Source organism: Hemiscyllium ocellatum, chromosome 16, assembly GCF_020745735.1.
Source record: "Hemiscyllium ocellatum isolate sHemOce1 chromosome 16, sHemOce1.pat.X.cur, whole genome shotgun sequence".
NCBI classification, from domain to species: domain Eukaryota; kingdom Metazoa; phylum Chordata; class Chondrichthyes; order Orectolobiformes; family Hemiscylliidae; genus Hemiscyllium; species Hemiscyllium ocellatum.
In genome coordinates, this window is record NC_083416.1 from 3,725,501 (window position 1) to 3,741,417 (window position 15,917).

General features: G+C 41.7%; 1 protein-coding gene and 1 non-coding gene across 3 annotated transcripts in view; both read left to right on the forward strand.

The window, feature by feature from the left end:
* Positions 1–1,845: 1,845 nt before the first annotated feature.
* trnaa-agc (transfer RNA alanine (anticodon AGC)) lies at positions 1,846–1,918 on the forward strand. The gene has a single exon. It is a non-coding gene; the product is annotated as a tRNA-Ala (tRNA).
* A 5,666-nt stretch (positions 1,919–7,584) lies between these two features.
* The window catches only part of kif20a (kinesin family member 20A), a 53,820-nt gene continuing 45,487 nt past the window's right edge, over positions 7,585–15,917 (forward strand). For both annotated transcript variants that reach the window (XM_060837007.1, XM_060837008.1), the window contains exon 1: positions 7,585–7,846. The gene's annotated coding sequence lies outside the window, so the exon portion shown is untranslated. The remainder of the gene's footprint in view (positions 7,847–15,917) is intronic.

A 15,917-nucleotide genomic window follows, 5' to 3' on the forward strand; every position in this document is an offset into this window, starting at 1 on the left:
ATGAGTTGAACTGAAGGATCTGTTTCAGTTTTGTACAACTCTACGACTGTAAAACTGACCGGCAATGCCACTTAATGGTCAGAGTGTATGACTGCAGGCTGAGTCTTCAGAGTGGAAAATACAAGAAGGGGGGGTTCTTTGTTAACCCTGGGCTTTGCCCTAGACAACTGTAAATATGGAGAAAGGGAGGACTGCAGATGCTGAGGAGTTAGTCGAGAGTCTGGCGCTGGCAAAGCACAGCAGGTCAGGCAGCATCCAAGGAGCAGGAGAGTTGATGTTTCAGGCAAGAGGCCTTCATCAGAAGTCGCAACAACTACCTACTCAGTCAAATCAATTCTATATAGGTGATCATAAAACTTATGTTTCCAATATGTTATTCACCAAAATTGTTCATAAAATTGATAAGTACTGATTAAAAAGCAACCAGAAAGCAGTGGAAGACCAAACAGCAATTCAACTCAGCTCCAAGCAGTGGGTGGCACAGTGGTTAGCACTGCTGCCTCATAGTGCTAGGGACCCAAGCTCAATTTCTGCCTTGGGCAACTGTCTGTGTGGAGTTTGCACATTCACCTACAACCACAAAGATGTGCAGGCCAGGTGAACTGGCCTTGCTAAATTGTCACATTGCATTAGAGTGGGGGACTGGATCTGGGTGGGTTGTTCTTCGGTGGGTCGTGTGGACGTGTTGGGCCGAAGGGCCTGTTTGCAGGTAATCTAATCATCTATTGGAAATGATAGTAATAATGCAAGTCGCCATCAGGTCATGAGGCAATTTGTTGAGACCCTTGGATCTTTTTTTAAATCATGTTATCACATTCTCTCCCAATCTTCTATTGCCCAGTGGGGGAAATAAAAAAAATCTTGGATAGTTCATTCTTTTCTTTTGAAGCAGCTTCTGAAAAGTTAAGATTACCACGATGCAGAGCCAAATGGACTGAGAGCTCCTTTTGTGAAGAATGTTTCAAACACTACCAGCGATGCGGGGAACATTCCAAGATCAGTCAGTTTGTTACAAATAAAGGCAAATGTTGGAGCGCTGTAAACCCGAGGGCGTTTTATAAATTCTTCTAGGAGTAAGTGAGGACTGCAGATGCTGGGGATCAGAGCTGAAAATGTGTTGCTGGAAAAACGCAGCAGGTCAGGCAGCATCCAAGGAACAGGACGTTTCGGGCATGAGCTCTTCTTCAGGAAATGCTCTTTGGATGCTGCCTGACCTGCTGCGCTTTTCCAGCAACACATTTTCAGCGTTTTGTGAATTGTCTCATTCACTTGTGAGCAACCACAGTGCCACTGAAAATACCTGGGAGAATCACAGAAGTTGACAATGAAGTGTTTTTTTAAATTTCTTCATTACTGGGACATTTGAATCCACGCTTCCTTGATATTTCAGCTGTGTTCCTCTTTCCATTATTGTGCTCCGATTAAATTAGAGACGGATAGCACATTTAATTAGAGCGAGACATCGCAAGACTGGGCTATTAATGTGATCTCAAAAATATAAAATAGGCAGTTTTACTCCTGGCTTGTATTTAACCCCCAATTCTGCAGCATTGTGAATTCCATTTCGTAGACGTGAACAGGTATATGTTCCACCAGCTCATGGCACTGGATATCATTTAATGTCTGAATATTTGATTTATGCTGAAATTTGCAGAAGTGACAATGCACTGACAGAAATGTATCACTCCCGGGTTACGCTGCTACTCAGTTTGCAACATCGCTGCTTCCACCGCACTCTAATGGAGACATTGCGGAAGTACCTACATTCACATTAAAATTGAAACAAGACACCAGAAAGACCAATGCTATTACAAAAACTAAACCGGAAATAAGTGCACGGCCGTCGGGGAATTAGCTCAAATGGTAGAGCGCTCGCTTAGCATGCGAGAGGTAGCGGGATCGATGCCCGCATTCTCCAATGTCTGCTTTTCACAATCGTCACCTCCCTTCTATTGAAAACTTTTGACAAACCAGTGTAAGGTTTCTGTTCACTTTAATTTTACATCTGCAAGTTGTAGGTTTAATTGCACCAGCATGCTTGTTTGTAGAGTAATTGAGGGATTTCTTCCGAAATCAATATAAAAAGCAGCATGTGGTCTAATCTTTCAGTAGTTTATCAAGAGCAACTGAGAGACTGCTTTTCTGAATCGAGGGATTTCTGAACTCAATGTGAAGAACTGGATGGCTTCTTTTTCGGTGGTTTACCAAGAGTAATTGAGGAATTTCAGAACTCTGAATAACAGAATGTGTTCTAACTTTTTCAGTAGTTTATCAAGAGCAACTGAGGGACTGCTTTTCTGAAATCAATGTAAGAAGTACCATGCTTTCTAATTTTTCAGTAGTTTGTTAAATCTCTCCTCTCAGGATAGGCTTTTAATAAATATATTATCGATATAATTACTCCCGATACGATCACTGCCCTCTATACTAGTTGTTCTTGTCCTTTAATGACACAAATAGCACTATTTTCTTGCTAAAGTCAAAAGTCATATGACACCAGGTTATAGTCCAACAGTTTTATATAAAATGACAAACTTTCAGAGAACTACTGTGCATCTTTGCCGATCCAGTTTACCACTAGAAAATTACAATATGTTGGCACTGCAAGAACATCCTGATATGTATACATGGAGATAAATTATTCAATGTTGTACTTAATGCTGCAACAAGTTCAAACTGCCACCATCCCTTTGTTATATTCCAAAAAGACGCTTTCGAAAGCTTGTAAGGGTAAATGCATTTCTGAAGAGGCATTACATTAATGCTGCATTGTCACATGGGTTATGGATTTACAAATCCCCACCAACTTTGCACCACGCAAGTCACCCCTGGAAGTATTTTAATGTTTCTATTTTTAAAGTAGGTGTTTTAGTTAACTTTAAACACTTTCATAATACACCATTGATAGATGTTAAAATGTGGTAAGAAAGTTATCACAAATTGTCCCCAGTTCCTAGAGTCATAGAGAGGTACAGCACTGAAACAGACCCTTCAGTTCAACTTGTCCGTGCTGACCAGATAGTCTAACATAATCTAGTCCCATTTGCCAGCCTTGGCCCATATCCCTCCAAACCCTTCCTATTCATATACCCATCCAGATGCCTTTTAAATGTTGCAATTGTACCAGCCTCCACCACTTCCTCTGGCAGCTCATTCCATACACACACCAGCCTCTGCATGAAGATGTTGTCCTTTAGGTCCCTTTTATATCTTTCCCTCTGACCCTAAACCTATGTCCTTTAGTTCTGGACTCCCCTACCCCAGGGAAAAGTTTTGTCGATTTATCTTATCCATGCCCCTCATGATTTTGTAAACCTCTATAAGGTCACCCCTCAGCCTCTGATGCTCCAGGGAAATCAGCCCCAGCCTACTCAGCCTCTCTCTATAGCTCAAATCCTCCAACACTGGCAACATCCTTGTAAATCTTTTCTGACCCCTTTCAAGTTTCACAGCATCCTTCCAATAGGAAGGACACCAGAACTGCACACAATATTCCAACAGTGGCCTAACCAATGTCCTGTACAGCCGCAACGTGACCTCCCAACTCCTATACTCAATGCTCTGACCAATAAAGGAAAGCATACCAAACACCTTCTTCATTATCCAATTTACCTCCACCTCTGCTTGCAAGAAACTATGAAGCTGCACTCTTTGTTCAGCAACACTCCCTAGGACCTTACCATTAAGTGTATAAGTCATGCTGAGATGTGCTTTTCTAAAATGCAGCACCTCACATTTATCTAAATTAAACTCCATCTACCACTCCTCAGCCCATTGGCCCATCTGAACAAGATCCTGTTGTAATCTGAGGTAACCTTCTTCTCTGTCCACTACACCTCCAATTTTGGTGTCATCTGCAAACTTACTAACTGCACCTCCTATGTTCATATCCAAATCATTTATATAAATGACGAAAAGTAGTGGACCCAGCACCGACCCTTGTGGCACTCCACTGGTCACAGGCCTCCAGTCTGAAAAAAAATCCTCCACCAACACTCTCTGCCTTCTACCTTCAAGCCAGTTCTGAATCCAAATGACTAGTTCTCCCTGTATTCCATGAGCGCTAACCTTGTTAACTGTTATGAAGATGTGGGTATACTGTACCTGTAAAGAGTTAAAAGCATCAGAACTATCTGACAGAACCAAATATTCTGAAAAAATATATAATGTAATATTTGGTGGAACAACTTGATTAGCTGGTTGCCCGGAAATGACAAAACAGATTTGAATTAGGCCAACCAGTTTAAATTATACCCCCCAAAAATACCAAACTCCAATCCAGTTTGAATTTAGCATATTGACAATCTTAAAAGCCAATGACACAATCCGATCCTTTGGGGGTATAAGACTGGGGAAAATAGAACAGTTTAGAGAATCTGGTTTCCAGCATCTGCAGTCATTGTTTTAACCTTAGAGGAGAACTGCCAAGTCAATGACATCTGCACACTGCCCAGAAAATAACTCTCTAAAAATGTACCTTTATCAATCCTGTGAAGCAGGACCCCCAAGAAGAAGAAAAATATGACGGAATTACCAAGAAGTATGAAAGCTAAGATGTTTTGTTTTATAAATCGTAATCAGGAGTTTTATCGGACAAGTATTATAGAAGGGAAGGTAAAAGATAGCTTAGACTAAGGACTAGTAAATAGTTGTTAGTTAATTATTCTCTGTTATACATTAAGAAATAAAGTTGTTAACTTTTACCTTAAATAGTTCTTGGCCACTTGAATTTTTACAGATTACTACATGGGATAAATCTTTTCTGTGCTGTTGGTTTTAAATTAAGGAGTGTTTACCCTGTGTTGTAACAGTTTGGGAGCTTGTCCGGGATTTGAACTGGTTTAGACAGATTTGAATAGATTTGGGGGCATGAAAAATCCCAGCAGATTTAAACACTTGCAGGTTAGTGTCTTTGATCTTTAAATAAAACATAGGTGAGACAATTTGTTTAATTTCAATGACTTGGGTTTAATTAAAAGTGAGAGAAATGGCTCTTAAAATTGCTAAAGAGGTTCTGGGATTTAAAGACGATGCTCAAATGTGACAAGAAAGTTATTGACCATACTTTTAGAATTAGCAAATATGTTAGATTTGGGTTTAACTAAAGACAAAAGTAAAGCTGAAATTGTAAGGAAATTACTTAAACACGTAGGTGTGTCAGGGAAACAGACAAGTGCTGTAGAGGTAGAAAAACTTAAAGTACAATTGATGAAAATGGACTGAGAAGATAAATAAAGGGAGAGAGAGAGAAGAAAGAGAAAGACAGAGAGAAGAGAGGGAGAGAGAAAGAGAGAAGAAAGAGAAAGAGAGAGGAAAAAGAGAGAGAGAAGAAAGAGAAAGAGGAAAATAAGAGAGAGTGTGAGAGGAAAAAGAGAAAGGAGGTTCTTAGCTGAGCAGAGAAGAAAAAAGGAAGAGACAAAAAGAGAGAGAATCTGAACTTGAGAAGTTGGGACTTAGTCAGCAAAGTCAAGTTAACAGGATGGAGATTAAAAGAGAAGATTGTGATATATGTCAAAACTCTGCCAAACTTTGATGAGATGTTGAAGCCTTCTTTATTTCATTTGAGAAATTGGCTAGGCAGATGGAGTGGTCTGAGGATTTATGGGTAATGCTAGTTCACACTAAACTGGTAGGCAGAGCTAGTGGGGTATTTGACACACTGTCAGATGAGGGGTCAAGAGATAATGAAGAGGTTAAATAGGCAATTTTAAGTGCTTATGAATTGGTACCAGAAGCATATAGATAGTGGTTCAGAAACATAAAGAAGGAACCAGGTCAGACTTATGTTGAATTTGAAAGAATAAAACATAGTCATTTTGATCATGGGTACGTGCTTTGAAAATAGATAAGAATTTTGAGGCTCCAAGAGAGATTATTCTGCTGAAGTTTAAAAACTCACTTCCAGAGATGGTAAGAATTCATGTGGAGGAACATAAAGTTCAGGAAGTGAGAGGGGCAGCAGAATTAGCAGATGAGTACATGTTGATGCATAACACAAGTTTCTGGCCAGAATTTCGTCCTGTGAGGGATAGAAGTTGGGAGAAGGGGAGATCCTATACAATGAAATTAACAGTAGAGAGCACTGGCAAGATTTTACACAGGTTAAAGAAGCCCAAGAGGGTGGACAGGAGGTGAAAGGCCTCAGGAGTTTTCACTGTAATGGAATGGGACACAGAAATTTACAGTGTCAGTGGTTTCAGAAGGGCACTGGGAAAAGATGTTTTCACTATCAGAAAGTGGGACACCTAAAGTCACAGTGCTGGTGGTCAAAGAAAGGCACTGTGGGAATTCATGTGGTTAAAAAATGCTTAGCCAATGTCATTAGTGAAGGAGACCCCAAGAAGAGCTCAGCAGCTGCTGGTGAGTGCATAACCTAGGCAGGGGCTGGGTATGGAGTTAGTACCTGATCTCTACAAAGAATTCACCTCTGTGGGTAAAGTTTACTCAGAAAGAGTCAGAAAAAGTGCCCACCACCAACGTCTGGCTCACTGGTCTATAGATCCCTGGCTTTTCCTTACCAACTTTCTTAAATAGTGGTACCACATTAGGCAACCTCCAGTCTTCGGACACCTCACCTGTAACTATCGATGATACAATTATCTCAGCAAGAGGTCCAGCAATCACTTCTCTAGCATCCCACACAGTTCTAGAGTACACCTGATCAGGTCCTGGGGGTTTATCCACTTCTATGCATTTCAAGACATCCAGAACCACCTCGTCTGAATTGTGGACATAGTTCTAGACACAATTTATAAGATTCTCTTCAAAGTCTGTGAACCTAATTCAGACTGGTCTTACTATGCTCCCCCAACCAGTATCTTCCCACTACCCAGTTTAACTGACACAGGTTGGAGGGTTTGATTTATAGGAGAGACTGAATAGGCTGGGGCTGTTCTCACTGCAGTGTCAGGGGCTGAGGGGAGACCTTATAGAGCTGTGTAAGATCATGAGGGGCATGGGTAGGGTAAATAGCCAAGGTCTTTATCCCAGGGTAGGAGAGTCCAAAACTTTTCTAAACTCCAGTGAATTCGGAGCCAATCTACTCTACCTCACTTCATAAGACAATCATTAAAAATCACACCCTGTCAGGTTATAGTCCAACAGGCTTATTTGGAAGCACTAGCTTTCAGAGCGCTGCTCCTTCATCAGGTAGTTATGAAGCAGGAGCATAAGACGTAGAATTTGCAGCAAAAGATGTCTCATACGACTGAAATGATCTATTGAACGAACCTAGAATCTTAAATCTTTCATGTTTTAGAATGAGTTTGATGGTATAAGTTCCTTAATGTGTAAATCCTCCAATTCATGGCCTCCATACCTGGTAACTACCTCACTTATTAAGCAAACAGTGGACAAGAGGCAACATACATTTCAATGGGAGAAATCCTGCCATCTGTCTCACTGAAGGAAGAGCCACGAAAGTCTTCAAAAAAGAATAGAAACCTATCTTCCTTCATACAGACAAAACATCTGGTGTTGGAACTGCGCATGAGCTGAATGCCGTCGCGACCTCCTGCCGTGAGTGAACATGCGCACAGCTGTGCTCGGTGTTCGATTTGATGTGGGGCAAGAGGAAGGGGGTCGGGACTGCGCAGGCGTAACATACACCCCTTTCCCCCCTCCTCCCCAACGATCCCGAAGCCCCGCCCCGCCCCTGGGGTGCGCATGCGGAGTGAGGTCACTGGAACGTGGACGGCCGTTGGACGGGATCGGCGGCGCGCTATTTGAAAACAAAGGAGTCGTTGGCGAGTGGCGCGCAGGGTCGGGTGTAGTTGGAAACGCATTCCTGTCCGGTTTGTGTGGGACCCTGATCGCTTCTTGTCTGAACCATCTCATCCGACCTCAGGTACAGTCCGAATGGCAGGAGGGTGTTTTGATCCCCCCCCCCCCCCCCCGGTGGGACTGGCGGTCAGTTGTATGCTGCAGCTGCCTCATGTGGTTCATGGCGGCGTCCAGCTTCCTGCCGAGGCCATTTGTCAATTGCTGCAAATCTCTCACATTCCTGGAAGTTAGCAACTCAGGCAACAAAGATTAGACAATCCCACCTTCTCCTCCCCCCCCCACCTTCTTCTCCCTCCCCCCCCCCCCACCTTCTTCTCCCTCCCCCCCCCACCTTCTTCTCCCTCCCCCCCCACCTTCTTCTCCCTCCCCCCCCACCTTCTTCTCCCTCCCCCCCCCACCTCCCCCCCCACCTTCTTCTCCCTCCCCCCCCACCTTCTTCTCCCTCCCCCCCCACCTTCTTCTCCCTCCCCCCCCACCTTCTCCTCCTCCCCCCCACCTTCTCCCCCTCCACCCCCCACCTTCTCCCCCTCCCCCCCACCTTCTCCCCCCCCACCTTCCACTGTGCTGCCCACTCCTCCTTTTCCCCTCCTCTCTCCCCTCCTTTTTCCCCTTCCTAACCCCACTCCACCTCCTCAACTTCTAGAAGTGGGTTACAGTTCAGCGAGCTGGGCTCCCTGATATGTTTAACCATTTAGAGGTTTTGATTTGGAGATGCTCCTGTTGGACAAAGTTAAAAATTCCAACAAGTTTATTTGGAAGCATTAGCTTTTGGAGTGCTGCTCCTTCATTTGTTCAGAAGATTAAAGGACATCTATTCTTAGTGTCAATGGATTGGTGGAATGGATGGCCATATTTCCTCTTGACCCTGAGGGCTAGAAGCTGTTGGATGTTGGATAACTGAATTTCTGGTTTATATTGAAGACTCTTAACAAAACTCAGACTCAATAGGAAAATAACTTGTAATTTAATAAGCTGAGTGGAATATGCATGTAATAGAACAATCCTGATACATTTTCATGTGTATGACACTGAGCAGATTTGAATTTATGAAACTCAGTTCCCTAATCTTGAGTGTTTTGAAATGTGAATGGCTCATTTACCCTTTTACAAACTAGGAAAACACAAAGGCTGAAGCTGAGTTAGTAAGAAAGTTGGAAGATGTTCATACGTGAGAGAGAGAAAACATTTTTTCCTAAATTACATTCACTGGCCTAAGGATTCAAGGGGCACTGAGAGAAAGGGGAAGAGACAGCATGGAAGCTAGTGGAAAGGTAACTTTATGGTCTGATTTGACATACACTTGCTTGTCATGGATTGAATGTTCATGTGTTCCCTCGAGATCTGGAAATGTTAAAATTTAATTTGCATCTAAGTTTATTTTAAAAGAAAATGCCATTTTGTAGGACTAGGCATGTTAGCTAAGTAAGGTTACCTCATGAGCTTTTCCACATAGTTTAGACAAGACACTTGTTTTGATGTACTGTTAAAAGGGAAGTTTACCTAGCTAAAGGCAATTGACCATTTGGCCTGGTTTGATCAGGGTTTCCCACTTTGTGCATGTAGCTCAATTAGTCAAGAGTACTCAGACCTGGCAATTAGTTTCTCTTGTGTGTTGCTGGAAAAGTACTAGGCAAAAGTGAGGACTGCAGATGCTGGAACTCAGAGTCTAGATTACAGTAGTGCTGGAAAAGCACAGCAGGTCAGGCAGCATCCGAGGTGCGGGAGAATTGATGTTTCGGGCACAAGCCCTTCATCAGGATTGAAAGCCTCAGTCATGAGCTCAGTCCTGATGAAGAGATCTGGCCTGAAATGTCAATTTTCCTGCTCTTCAGATGCTGCCTGACCTGTTGTGCTTTTTCAGCAACACAGTCAACTCTGATCTCCAGCATCTGCAGACTTCACTGTCTCCTAATTAGTTTCTCTTGCTCTACAAACTTCTGTCATTTTATTGCTGCTTATCTGATTAAGGACATGTGGTGTTTCTGTAATTCTAGTACTAATTTCTGTTTAAAGACAGCTTGTGTGCAGCAATTAGGGAAGCAGCCTGAGAGAGCTCTTATAGGTAAAAGCTGGCACTGCTACTCTAACGGTTTTAAAATTTTAGCTCCAACCTAGCTTGTAGGTATGTATGTTTATAGTACAACATTGATGCCATTGATAAATAAAGGTAATAATTTAAACTAAACTGTCTGTGTAAGAGTTTTATATTCCAGACTGCCACAGGTTAATCTCTGGGACAAACCAAGCGTGACTTACAGGTTGAGTCTACTAGGGATTCCTTGAGCTGTCTCGAATAGGTACTTTAACAGAAGGAGCATTGAGTATAAGGATAGACAAGTTACGCTGGAGCTTTATAGGACTTTAGTTAGGCCACACTTGGAATATGTGTGCGGTAGTCACCCCACTACCAAAAGGATATCGATGTTGTGGAGAGGGTACAGAAAAGGTTTGCCAGGATGTTGCCTGGTATAGGGGATTTTAGCTGCGCAGAAAGGTTGGACAGACTGGGTTGGTTTTTGCTAAATGCAGAGGGTTGAGGGGTGACCTGATCGATCTTTTTAAGATTGTGAATGGCATAGATGGACTGGACAGTATGTGGCTTTTTCTCAGGGTGGGGGCTCAGTTACTGAGGGTATTGATTCAAGGTGTGAGTGGGAAATTGAGGTGTGTGAGGCATATTTTTCACACACAGGGTGGTCAGGGTCTGGAATGCGCTGCCAGAGGAGGTGGTGGAAGCAGACGCAATAGCAGCTTTCAAGAAGCACCTGGTCGAATACATTAATTGGAAGGGAATAGAGAGATGCCGATCTTGTAACTGCAAACAGTTTTAATATGGAAGGGCAAAATGTGTTGGTGCTGATTTTTGAGGGCTGAAGGGCCTGTATTTGTACTGTATTGTTCTCTGACATGGACAAGATGAATCAAATGGCCCCCTTTGGTGCTGTCTTATAGTCATCAGCACAGAAACTGAACCTTCGGTCCAACCAGTCCATGCCGATCATAATCCAAACCAAACTAGTCCCACCTGCCTGCTCCTGGCCCGTATCCCTCCAAACTTTTCCTATTCATGATTTGGAGATGCCGGTGTTGGACTGGGGTGTACAAAGTTAAAAATCACACAACACCAGGTTATAGTCCAACAAGTTTAATTGGAAGCACACTAGCTTTCGGAGCAACTCTCCTTCATCAGGTGATAGTGGAGGGCTCGATCGTAACACAGAATTTATAGCAAAAATTTGCAGTGTGATGTAACTGAAATTATACATTGTAACTGAAATTATACATTTTTCAATGTATAATTTCAGTTACATCACACTGCAAATTTTTGCTATAAATTCCGTTACGATCGAGCCCTCCACTATCACCTGATGAAGGAGCCTCGCTCCGAAAGCTAGTGTGCTTCCAATTAACCCTGTTGGACTATAACCTGGTGTTGTGATTTTTTTAACCTTCTTATTCATGTACTTCTCCGAATGTCTTTTAAACATTGTATCCATATCTACCACTTCCCCTGGCAGTTCATTTCACAAACGAACCACCTTCTGTTAAAAAAAATTGTCCCTCATTTTTTTTTAAATCTCTCTCCTCACCTTAAAAATATGCCTCCTAGATCAGCTGTGTGGTTCTATTGCCCTTTGGCGGTTCGTAATGGCTTGGTGTATTCCTTTCATCTGCCTGGGCAAAGTTGCTTTAAGATTTTTAAGCTTCCAAAATAGGATGTATGGCGCATAGCTGGTTGGTTGATTGATTAATTCTTTGTTTTTGAAAATTTTAAAACCTGACTTCAAATTCTTAACCATGATGATTTGGATTTGCTTTTACATCATGCTGATTTAATAGTTAATTAGTCTAAGATTATATTAATTGCTGAGTTGTCTCATTCTGCATGGGCTGTTGTTTCCCCTTTTTGGGAGTGTTGATCCCTGGGTTTGTTTTGTTTTATTGCTGGATATTTATTTCTAAGAATTGTCGTTTCAAAACCTTTTATGAGTAGTAACTGCAAACACCACTGGAGGTGAAATTCCACACCAGGCCAATGTGGAAACAATTTGACAGCAAGGGGCCACCTCAAAAGAAAAGGGAAGTGACCTATAAAATAATGCACCTTGGGTTTGACTATTCTGCCCTAGGGCAGGGCTTTATTCAGACCGAGATATTAAAAGGCACTTAAGCTGGTTTCCTGAATACTTGCTTCTCACTGAGCCTGGCCTGCTAGGTGACCCTATCAGCAAATCTTTGGCATACTGTCTGTGGTTTTCTGAGCATTAATTTTTAATAGTGTGGAAAATTATGGGCACCATGCCTGCAATTTTTGTCTATTGTACAATTGATAGTGTGCACTTGTAATGTTGGCCCTTGAATTATGAAACATGTGTTTATTTCTGATTTTTTCCACTCAATAGAAAGCTTTATTTTAGGATTCAAAAGATTCTTTTACAGCAGAGTTCAGGCAAGTACAGAACCTGCGTGGCGAATCACAAAAATCAACCAAATTAAGACTCCTGCAGCAAAGAACATGAAGTTGGTGTCTATGCACTCCTGTATCTCTGGGTAACTGAGTTCATGAGCATGAGAGATTGATGTCTGACAGTTATGATGACCCATAGATATCACTTCCTCCAGACTGATGAATATAAGGTTATGCATTCCTTTGCACTGTTAGAGATTAATTAAAGAAGTTTGTGAGAAGATTTGTAGCTCGGGTGCTCGCTGTTGTGGTTCTGTACGCCGAGCCGGGCATTTGTGTTGCAGATGTTTCGTCCCCTGTCTAGGTGATATCTAGGATGTCACCTAGACAAGGGATGAAATATCTGCAACACAAATTCCCGGCTCGGCGAACAGAACCACAACGTTAATTAAGGAAATTTGTGCTATCCCTCTTGATGGTATTTTCAGTACGTTTTTGCAATTTGAGTCCAATTGTTACCCATTGCTGGTTTAAATTCTGTGGGCATTTCAGTCAAACAATTTTTAACTGGTGAGTTTCCAAATATCTGTCTGCAGAGAGATTGGACATGCAGCACAATTGATTAAATGAAAACTCCTTTACATAGAAATCATTGATCTACGTAGTTTTATTTTTAGTTTTGTTTTTTAATTATCCAACTTGTCAGTAATGAACTTCAGTTATTTTTGTGTGTGAAAATCTAGCTTGTATATGGCTAAAGGTGCTTCAGAATCAATTTGACATTTCAGATTTATACATTTTTGATGTCCTTTGAATCTTGTATTTTCCTGCTGTGTCTTTTATGCCATGTGACAGATGTATAATCCAGCAACAAATTGTGACATGAAGAGGGCAACGAAAGGCAGTTTTGAGATGATAGTAATGCATCCTGTAGCTGTAAAGGTATATTTGCTTTTGAGTTCAAATGGAATAACTGCTTGTTACCTTTAGTGATAGATTGATTTGGTATGTTTTAATTTGATTATTATTAGTTTGTTTACTATTAGCAGTTGAACTATATAGACCATAAAAAATAGGAGTAGTTTAAGTCTGCCCTGTCATTCTATAAGATCATGGCTGATCTTTCCCAAGCCTCAACCCTTCTTTTGTGTCAGCTCCTCATAGCTACCCCTCCCCAATTTTCAAAAATCTGTTTTCCTCTTTAAAGACTTTGTGATCTAACCTCTATAATTCCCTGAGTTAGAATTCGAGTCATTCACAACTCTGAGCGATGACTTTCCTTCACATCTCAGTTTTCAATGATTGTAGAATTAGGGACAATACCACCTAATTTGAGATCCTCCACTCGAGGAAACATCTCAACATAAACCCTTGTCTTGTATATTTTAATAAGATCATCCCACATTCTTCTAGAGTCATAGAGATGTACAGCATGGAAACAGACCCTTCCGTCCAACTTGTCCATGCCGACCAAATATCCCAACCCAAACTAGTCCCACCTGCCAGCACCCGGCCCATATCCCTCCAAACCCTTCCTATTCATATACCCATCCAAATGCCTCTTAAATGTTGCAATTGTACCAGCCCTCACCACATCCTCTGGCAGCTCATTCCATACACGTACCACCCTCTGTGTGAAAAAGTTGCCTTTTAGGTCTCTTTTACATCTTTCCCCTCTCACCCTAAACCTGTGCCTTCCAGTTCTGGGCTACCTGACCCCAGAGAAAAGACTTTGTCTATTTATCCTATCTATGCCCCTCATAATTTTGTAAATCTCTGTAAGGTCACCCCTCAGCCTCTGACGCTCCAGGGAAAACAGCCCCAGCCTGTTCAGCCCCTCCGTGTAGCTCAGATCCTCCAACCCTGGCAACATCCTTGTAAATCTTTTCTGAACCTTTTCAAGTTTCACAACATCTTTCCGATAGGAAGAAGACCAGAATTGCACACAATATTCCAACAGTGGCCTAACCAATGTATTGTACAACCGCAACATGACCTCCCAACTCCTGTACTCTCAACTTTTAGATCTGGTCTATCCTTTTCCATCACAATTTTAAAATGAATAGAATTATGGTCGCTGGCCTCAAAATGCTCCTCCACTGACACCTCAGTCACCTGCCCTGCCTTGTTTCCCAAGAGTAGGTCAAGTTTTGCACCTTCTCTAGTAGGTACATCCACATACTGAATCAGAAAATTGTTTTGTACGCACTTAAGAAATGCCTTTCTAACTAAACCTTCAACATTATGGCAGTCCCAGTTGATGTTTGGAAAGTTAAAATCCCCTACCATAACTACCCCATTATTCTTACAGATAGTTGAGATCTCCTTACAAGTTTGTGTCTCAATAATGCTAATAAGTAAAGGTCTAACCTGTTTAGCTGTTCTTGATAAATCAACACCTTTTATCTCCGGAATCAGCCAAGTGAATCCGTTTTGAATGTTTCCAGTGCCAATATATCCTTAAATGCAGAGATTAGAATTTTACTCAGTACTCCAGGTATAACCACCTGAATCTCCTGTACATGAACTTCCCTATCTTAAAATGATGTGGAGGTGCCGGTGTTGGGCTAGGGTGGACAAGGTCAGAAGTCACATGACATCAAGTTGTAGTCCAACAGGTTTATTTGAAACCACAAACTTGAGCACTGCCCCTTCGCCAGGTCACTAAGTACTCAAGCTTGTGGTTTCAAATAAACCTGTTGGACTATAACTTGATGTTGTGGGGCTTCTGACCTATTTTAAACTCCAAAATGAAGGCCAAAATTTGATTTGCCTCAATTAATTGTGGCACTTGCATACTTATCTCTTTTTGTTTCATGCGCAAGAACTTCTAGATCTCTCTAATACACCTTTAGGGTTTCTCCATTCAAATAATAAGCTACCTTTTTGTTCCTTCCCCATCTAGTATATGACTCCTCTGTTTTCTGCATTAAGCTCCATCAGATAAGGTTTTGCCCACTTGACCTATCTGTAGCCTGTTGAAGATTCCTTATGTCCTCCATGCAACATGCTCTGCTCTCTATTTTTGTTTCATCAGCAAATTGGATATATTATACTGGCCCCTCCAAATCATTTAATGTGCATTGGAAAGAATTGTGGTCCTGGAGCTGGTCCTTATGGGACTCCTAGTTTCCAACCTGAAAATGACCAATAAATCCCAACTTCTTGTGTGATGACCAATCCTCAATCCATGTTAATACATTACCCCCCCCCCCCATACTGAGTTCCTTTGTTGTACAGTAGCCTTTCTACGTGGCATTTCATTGAATGTATTTTAGAAATCCAAATACAGTACATTACTAAATTTCCCTTTTTCAACTCTGCTTACTATATCCTCAAAGAACTCCAGCAAATTAGCCAAGCACGATTCTTTTTCAGAAAGCCATAGTGACTCTGTTTAATTGCGTCAAAATATTTTGCTATTTCTTCCTTGGACTCTAGCTTAATTCCAACAACAGGTGTTAAAGTAATTGACCTATATTGTCCTGTTTTTAGTCTCCTTCCTTTCTTGAACAGGAGTGACAAGCAACAGTTTTCCAGCCTGCTGGAGCCCTCCTGGAATCTACTGCCTATCCTATTTCTACAGCGCTTCTTTTTAAAACCCTCCGAAACAGACTATCCGATCCTGTCAGCTTGTCTGCTTTCAGTCTATATATTATAAAATATTTTGTCCCATGTGATGAAAGCTGTTCCAATGCCTTTCCTCTCCTTAGCACTTCCTTTTCCA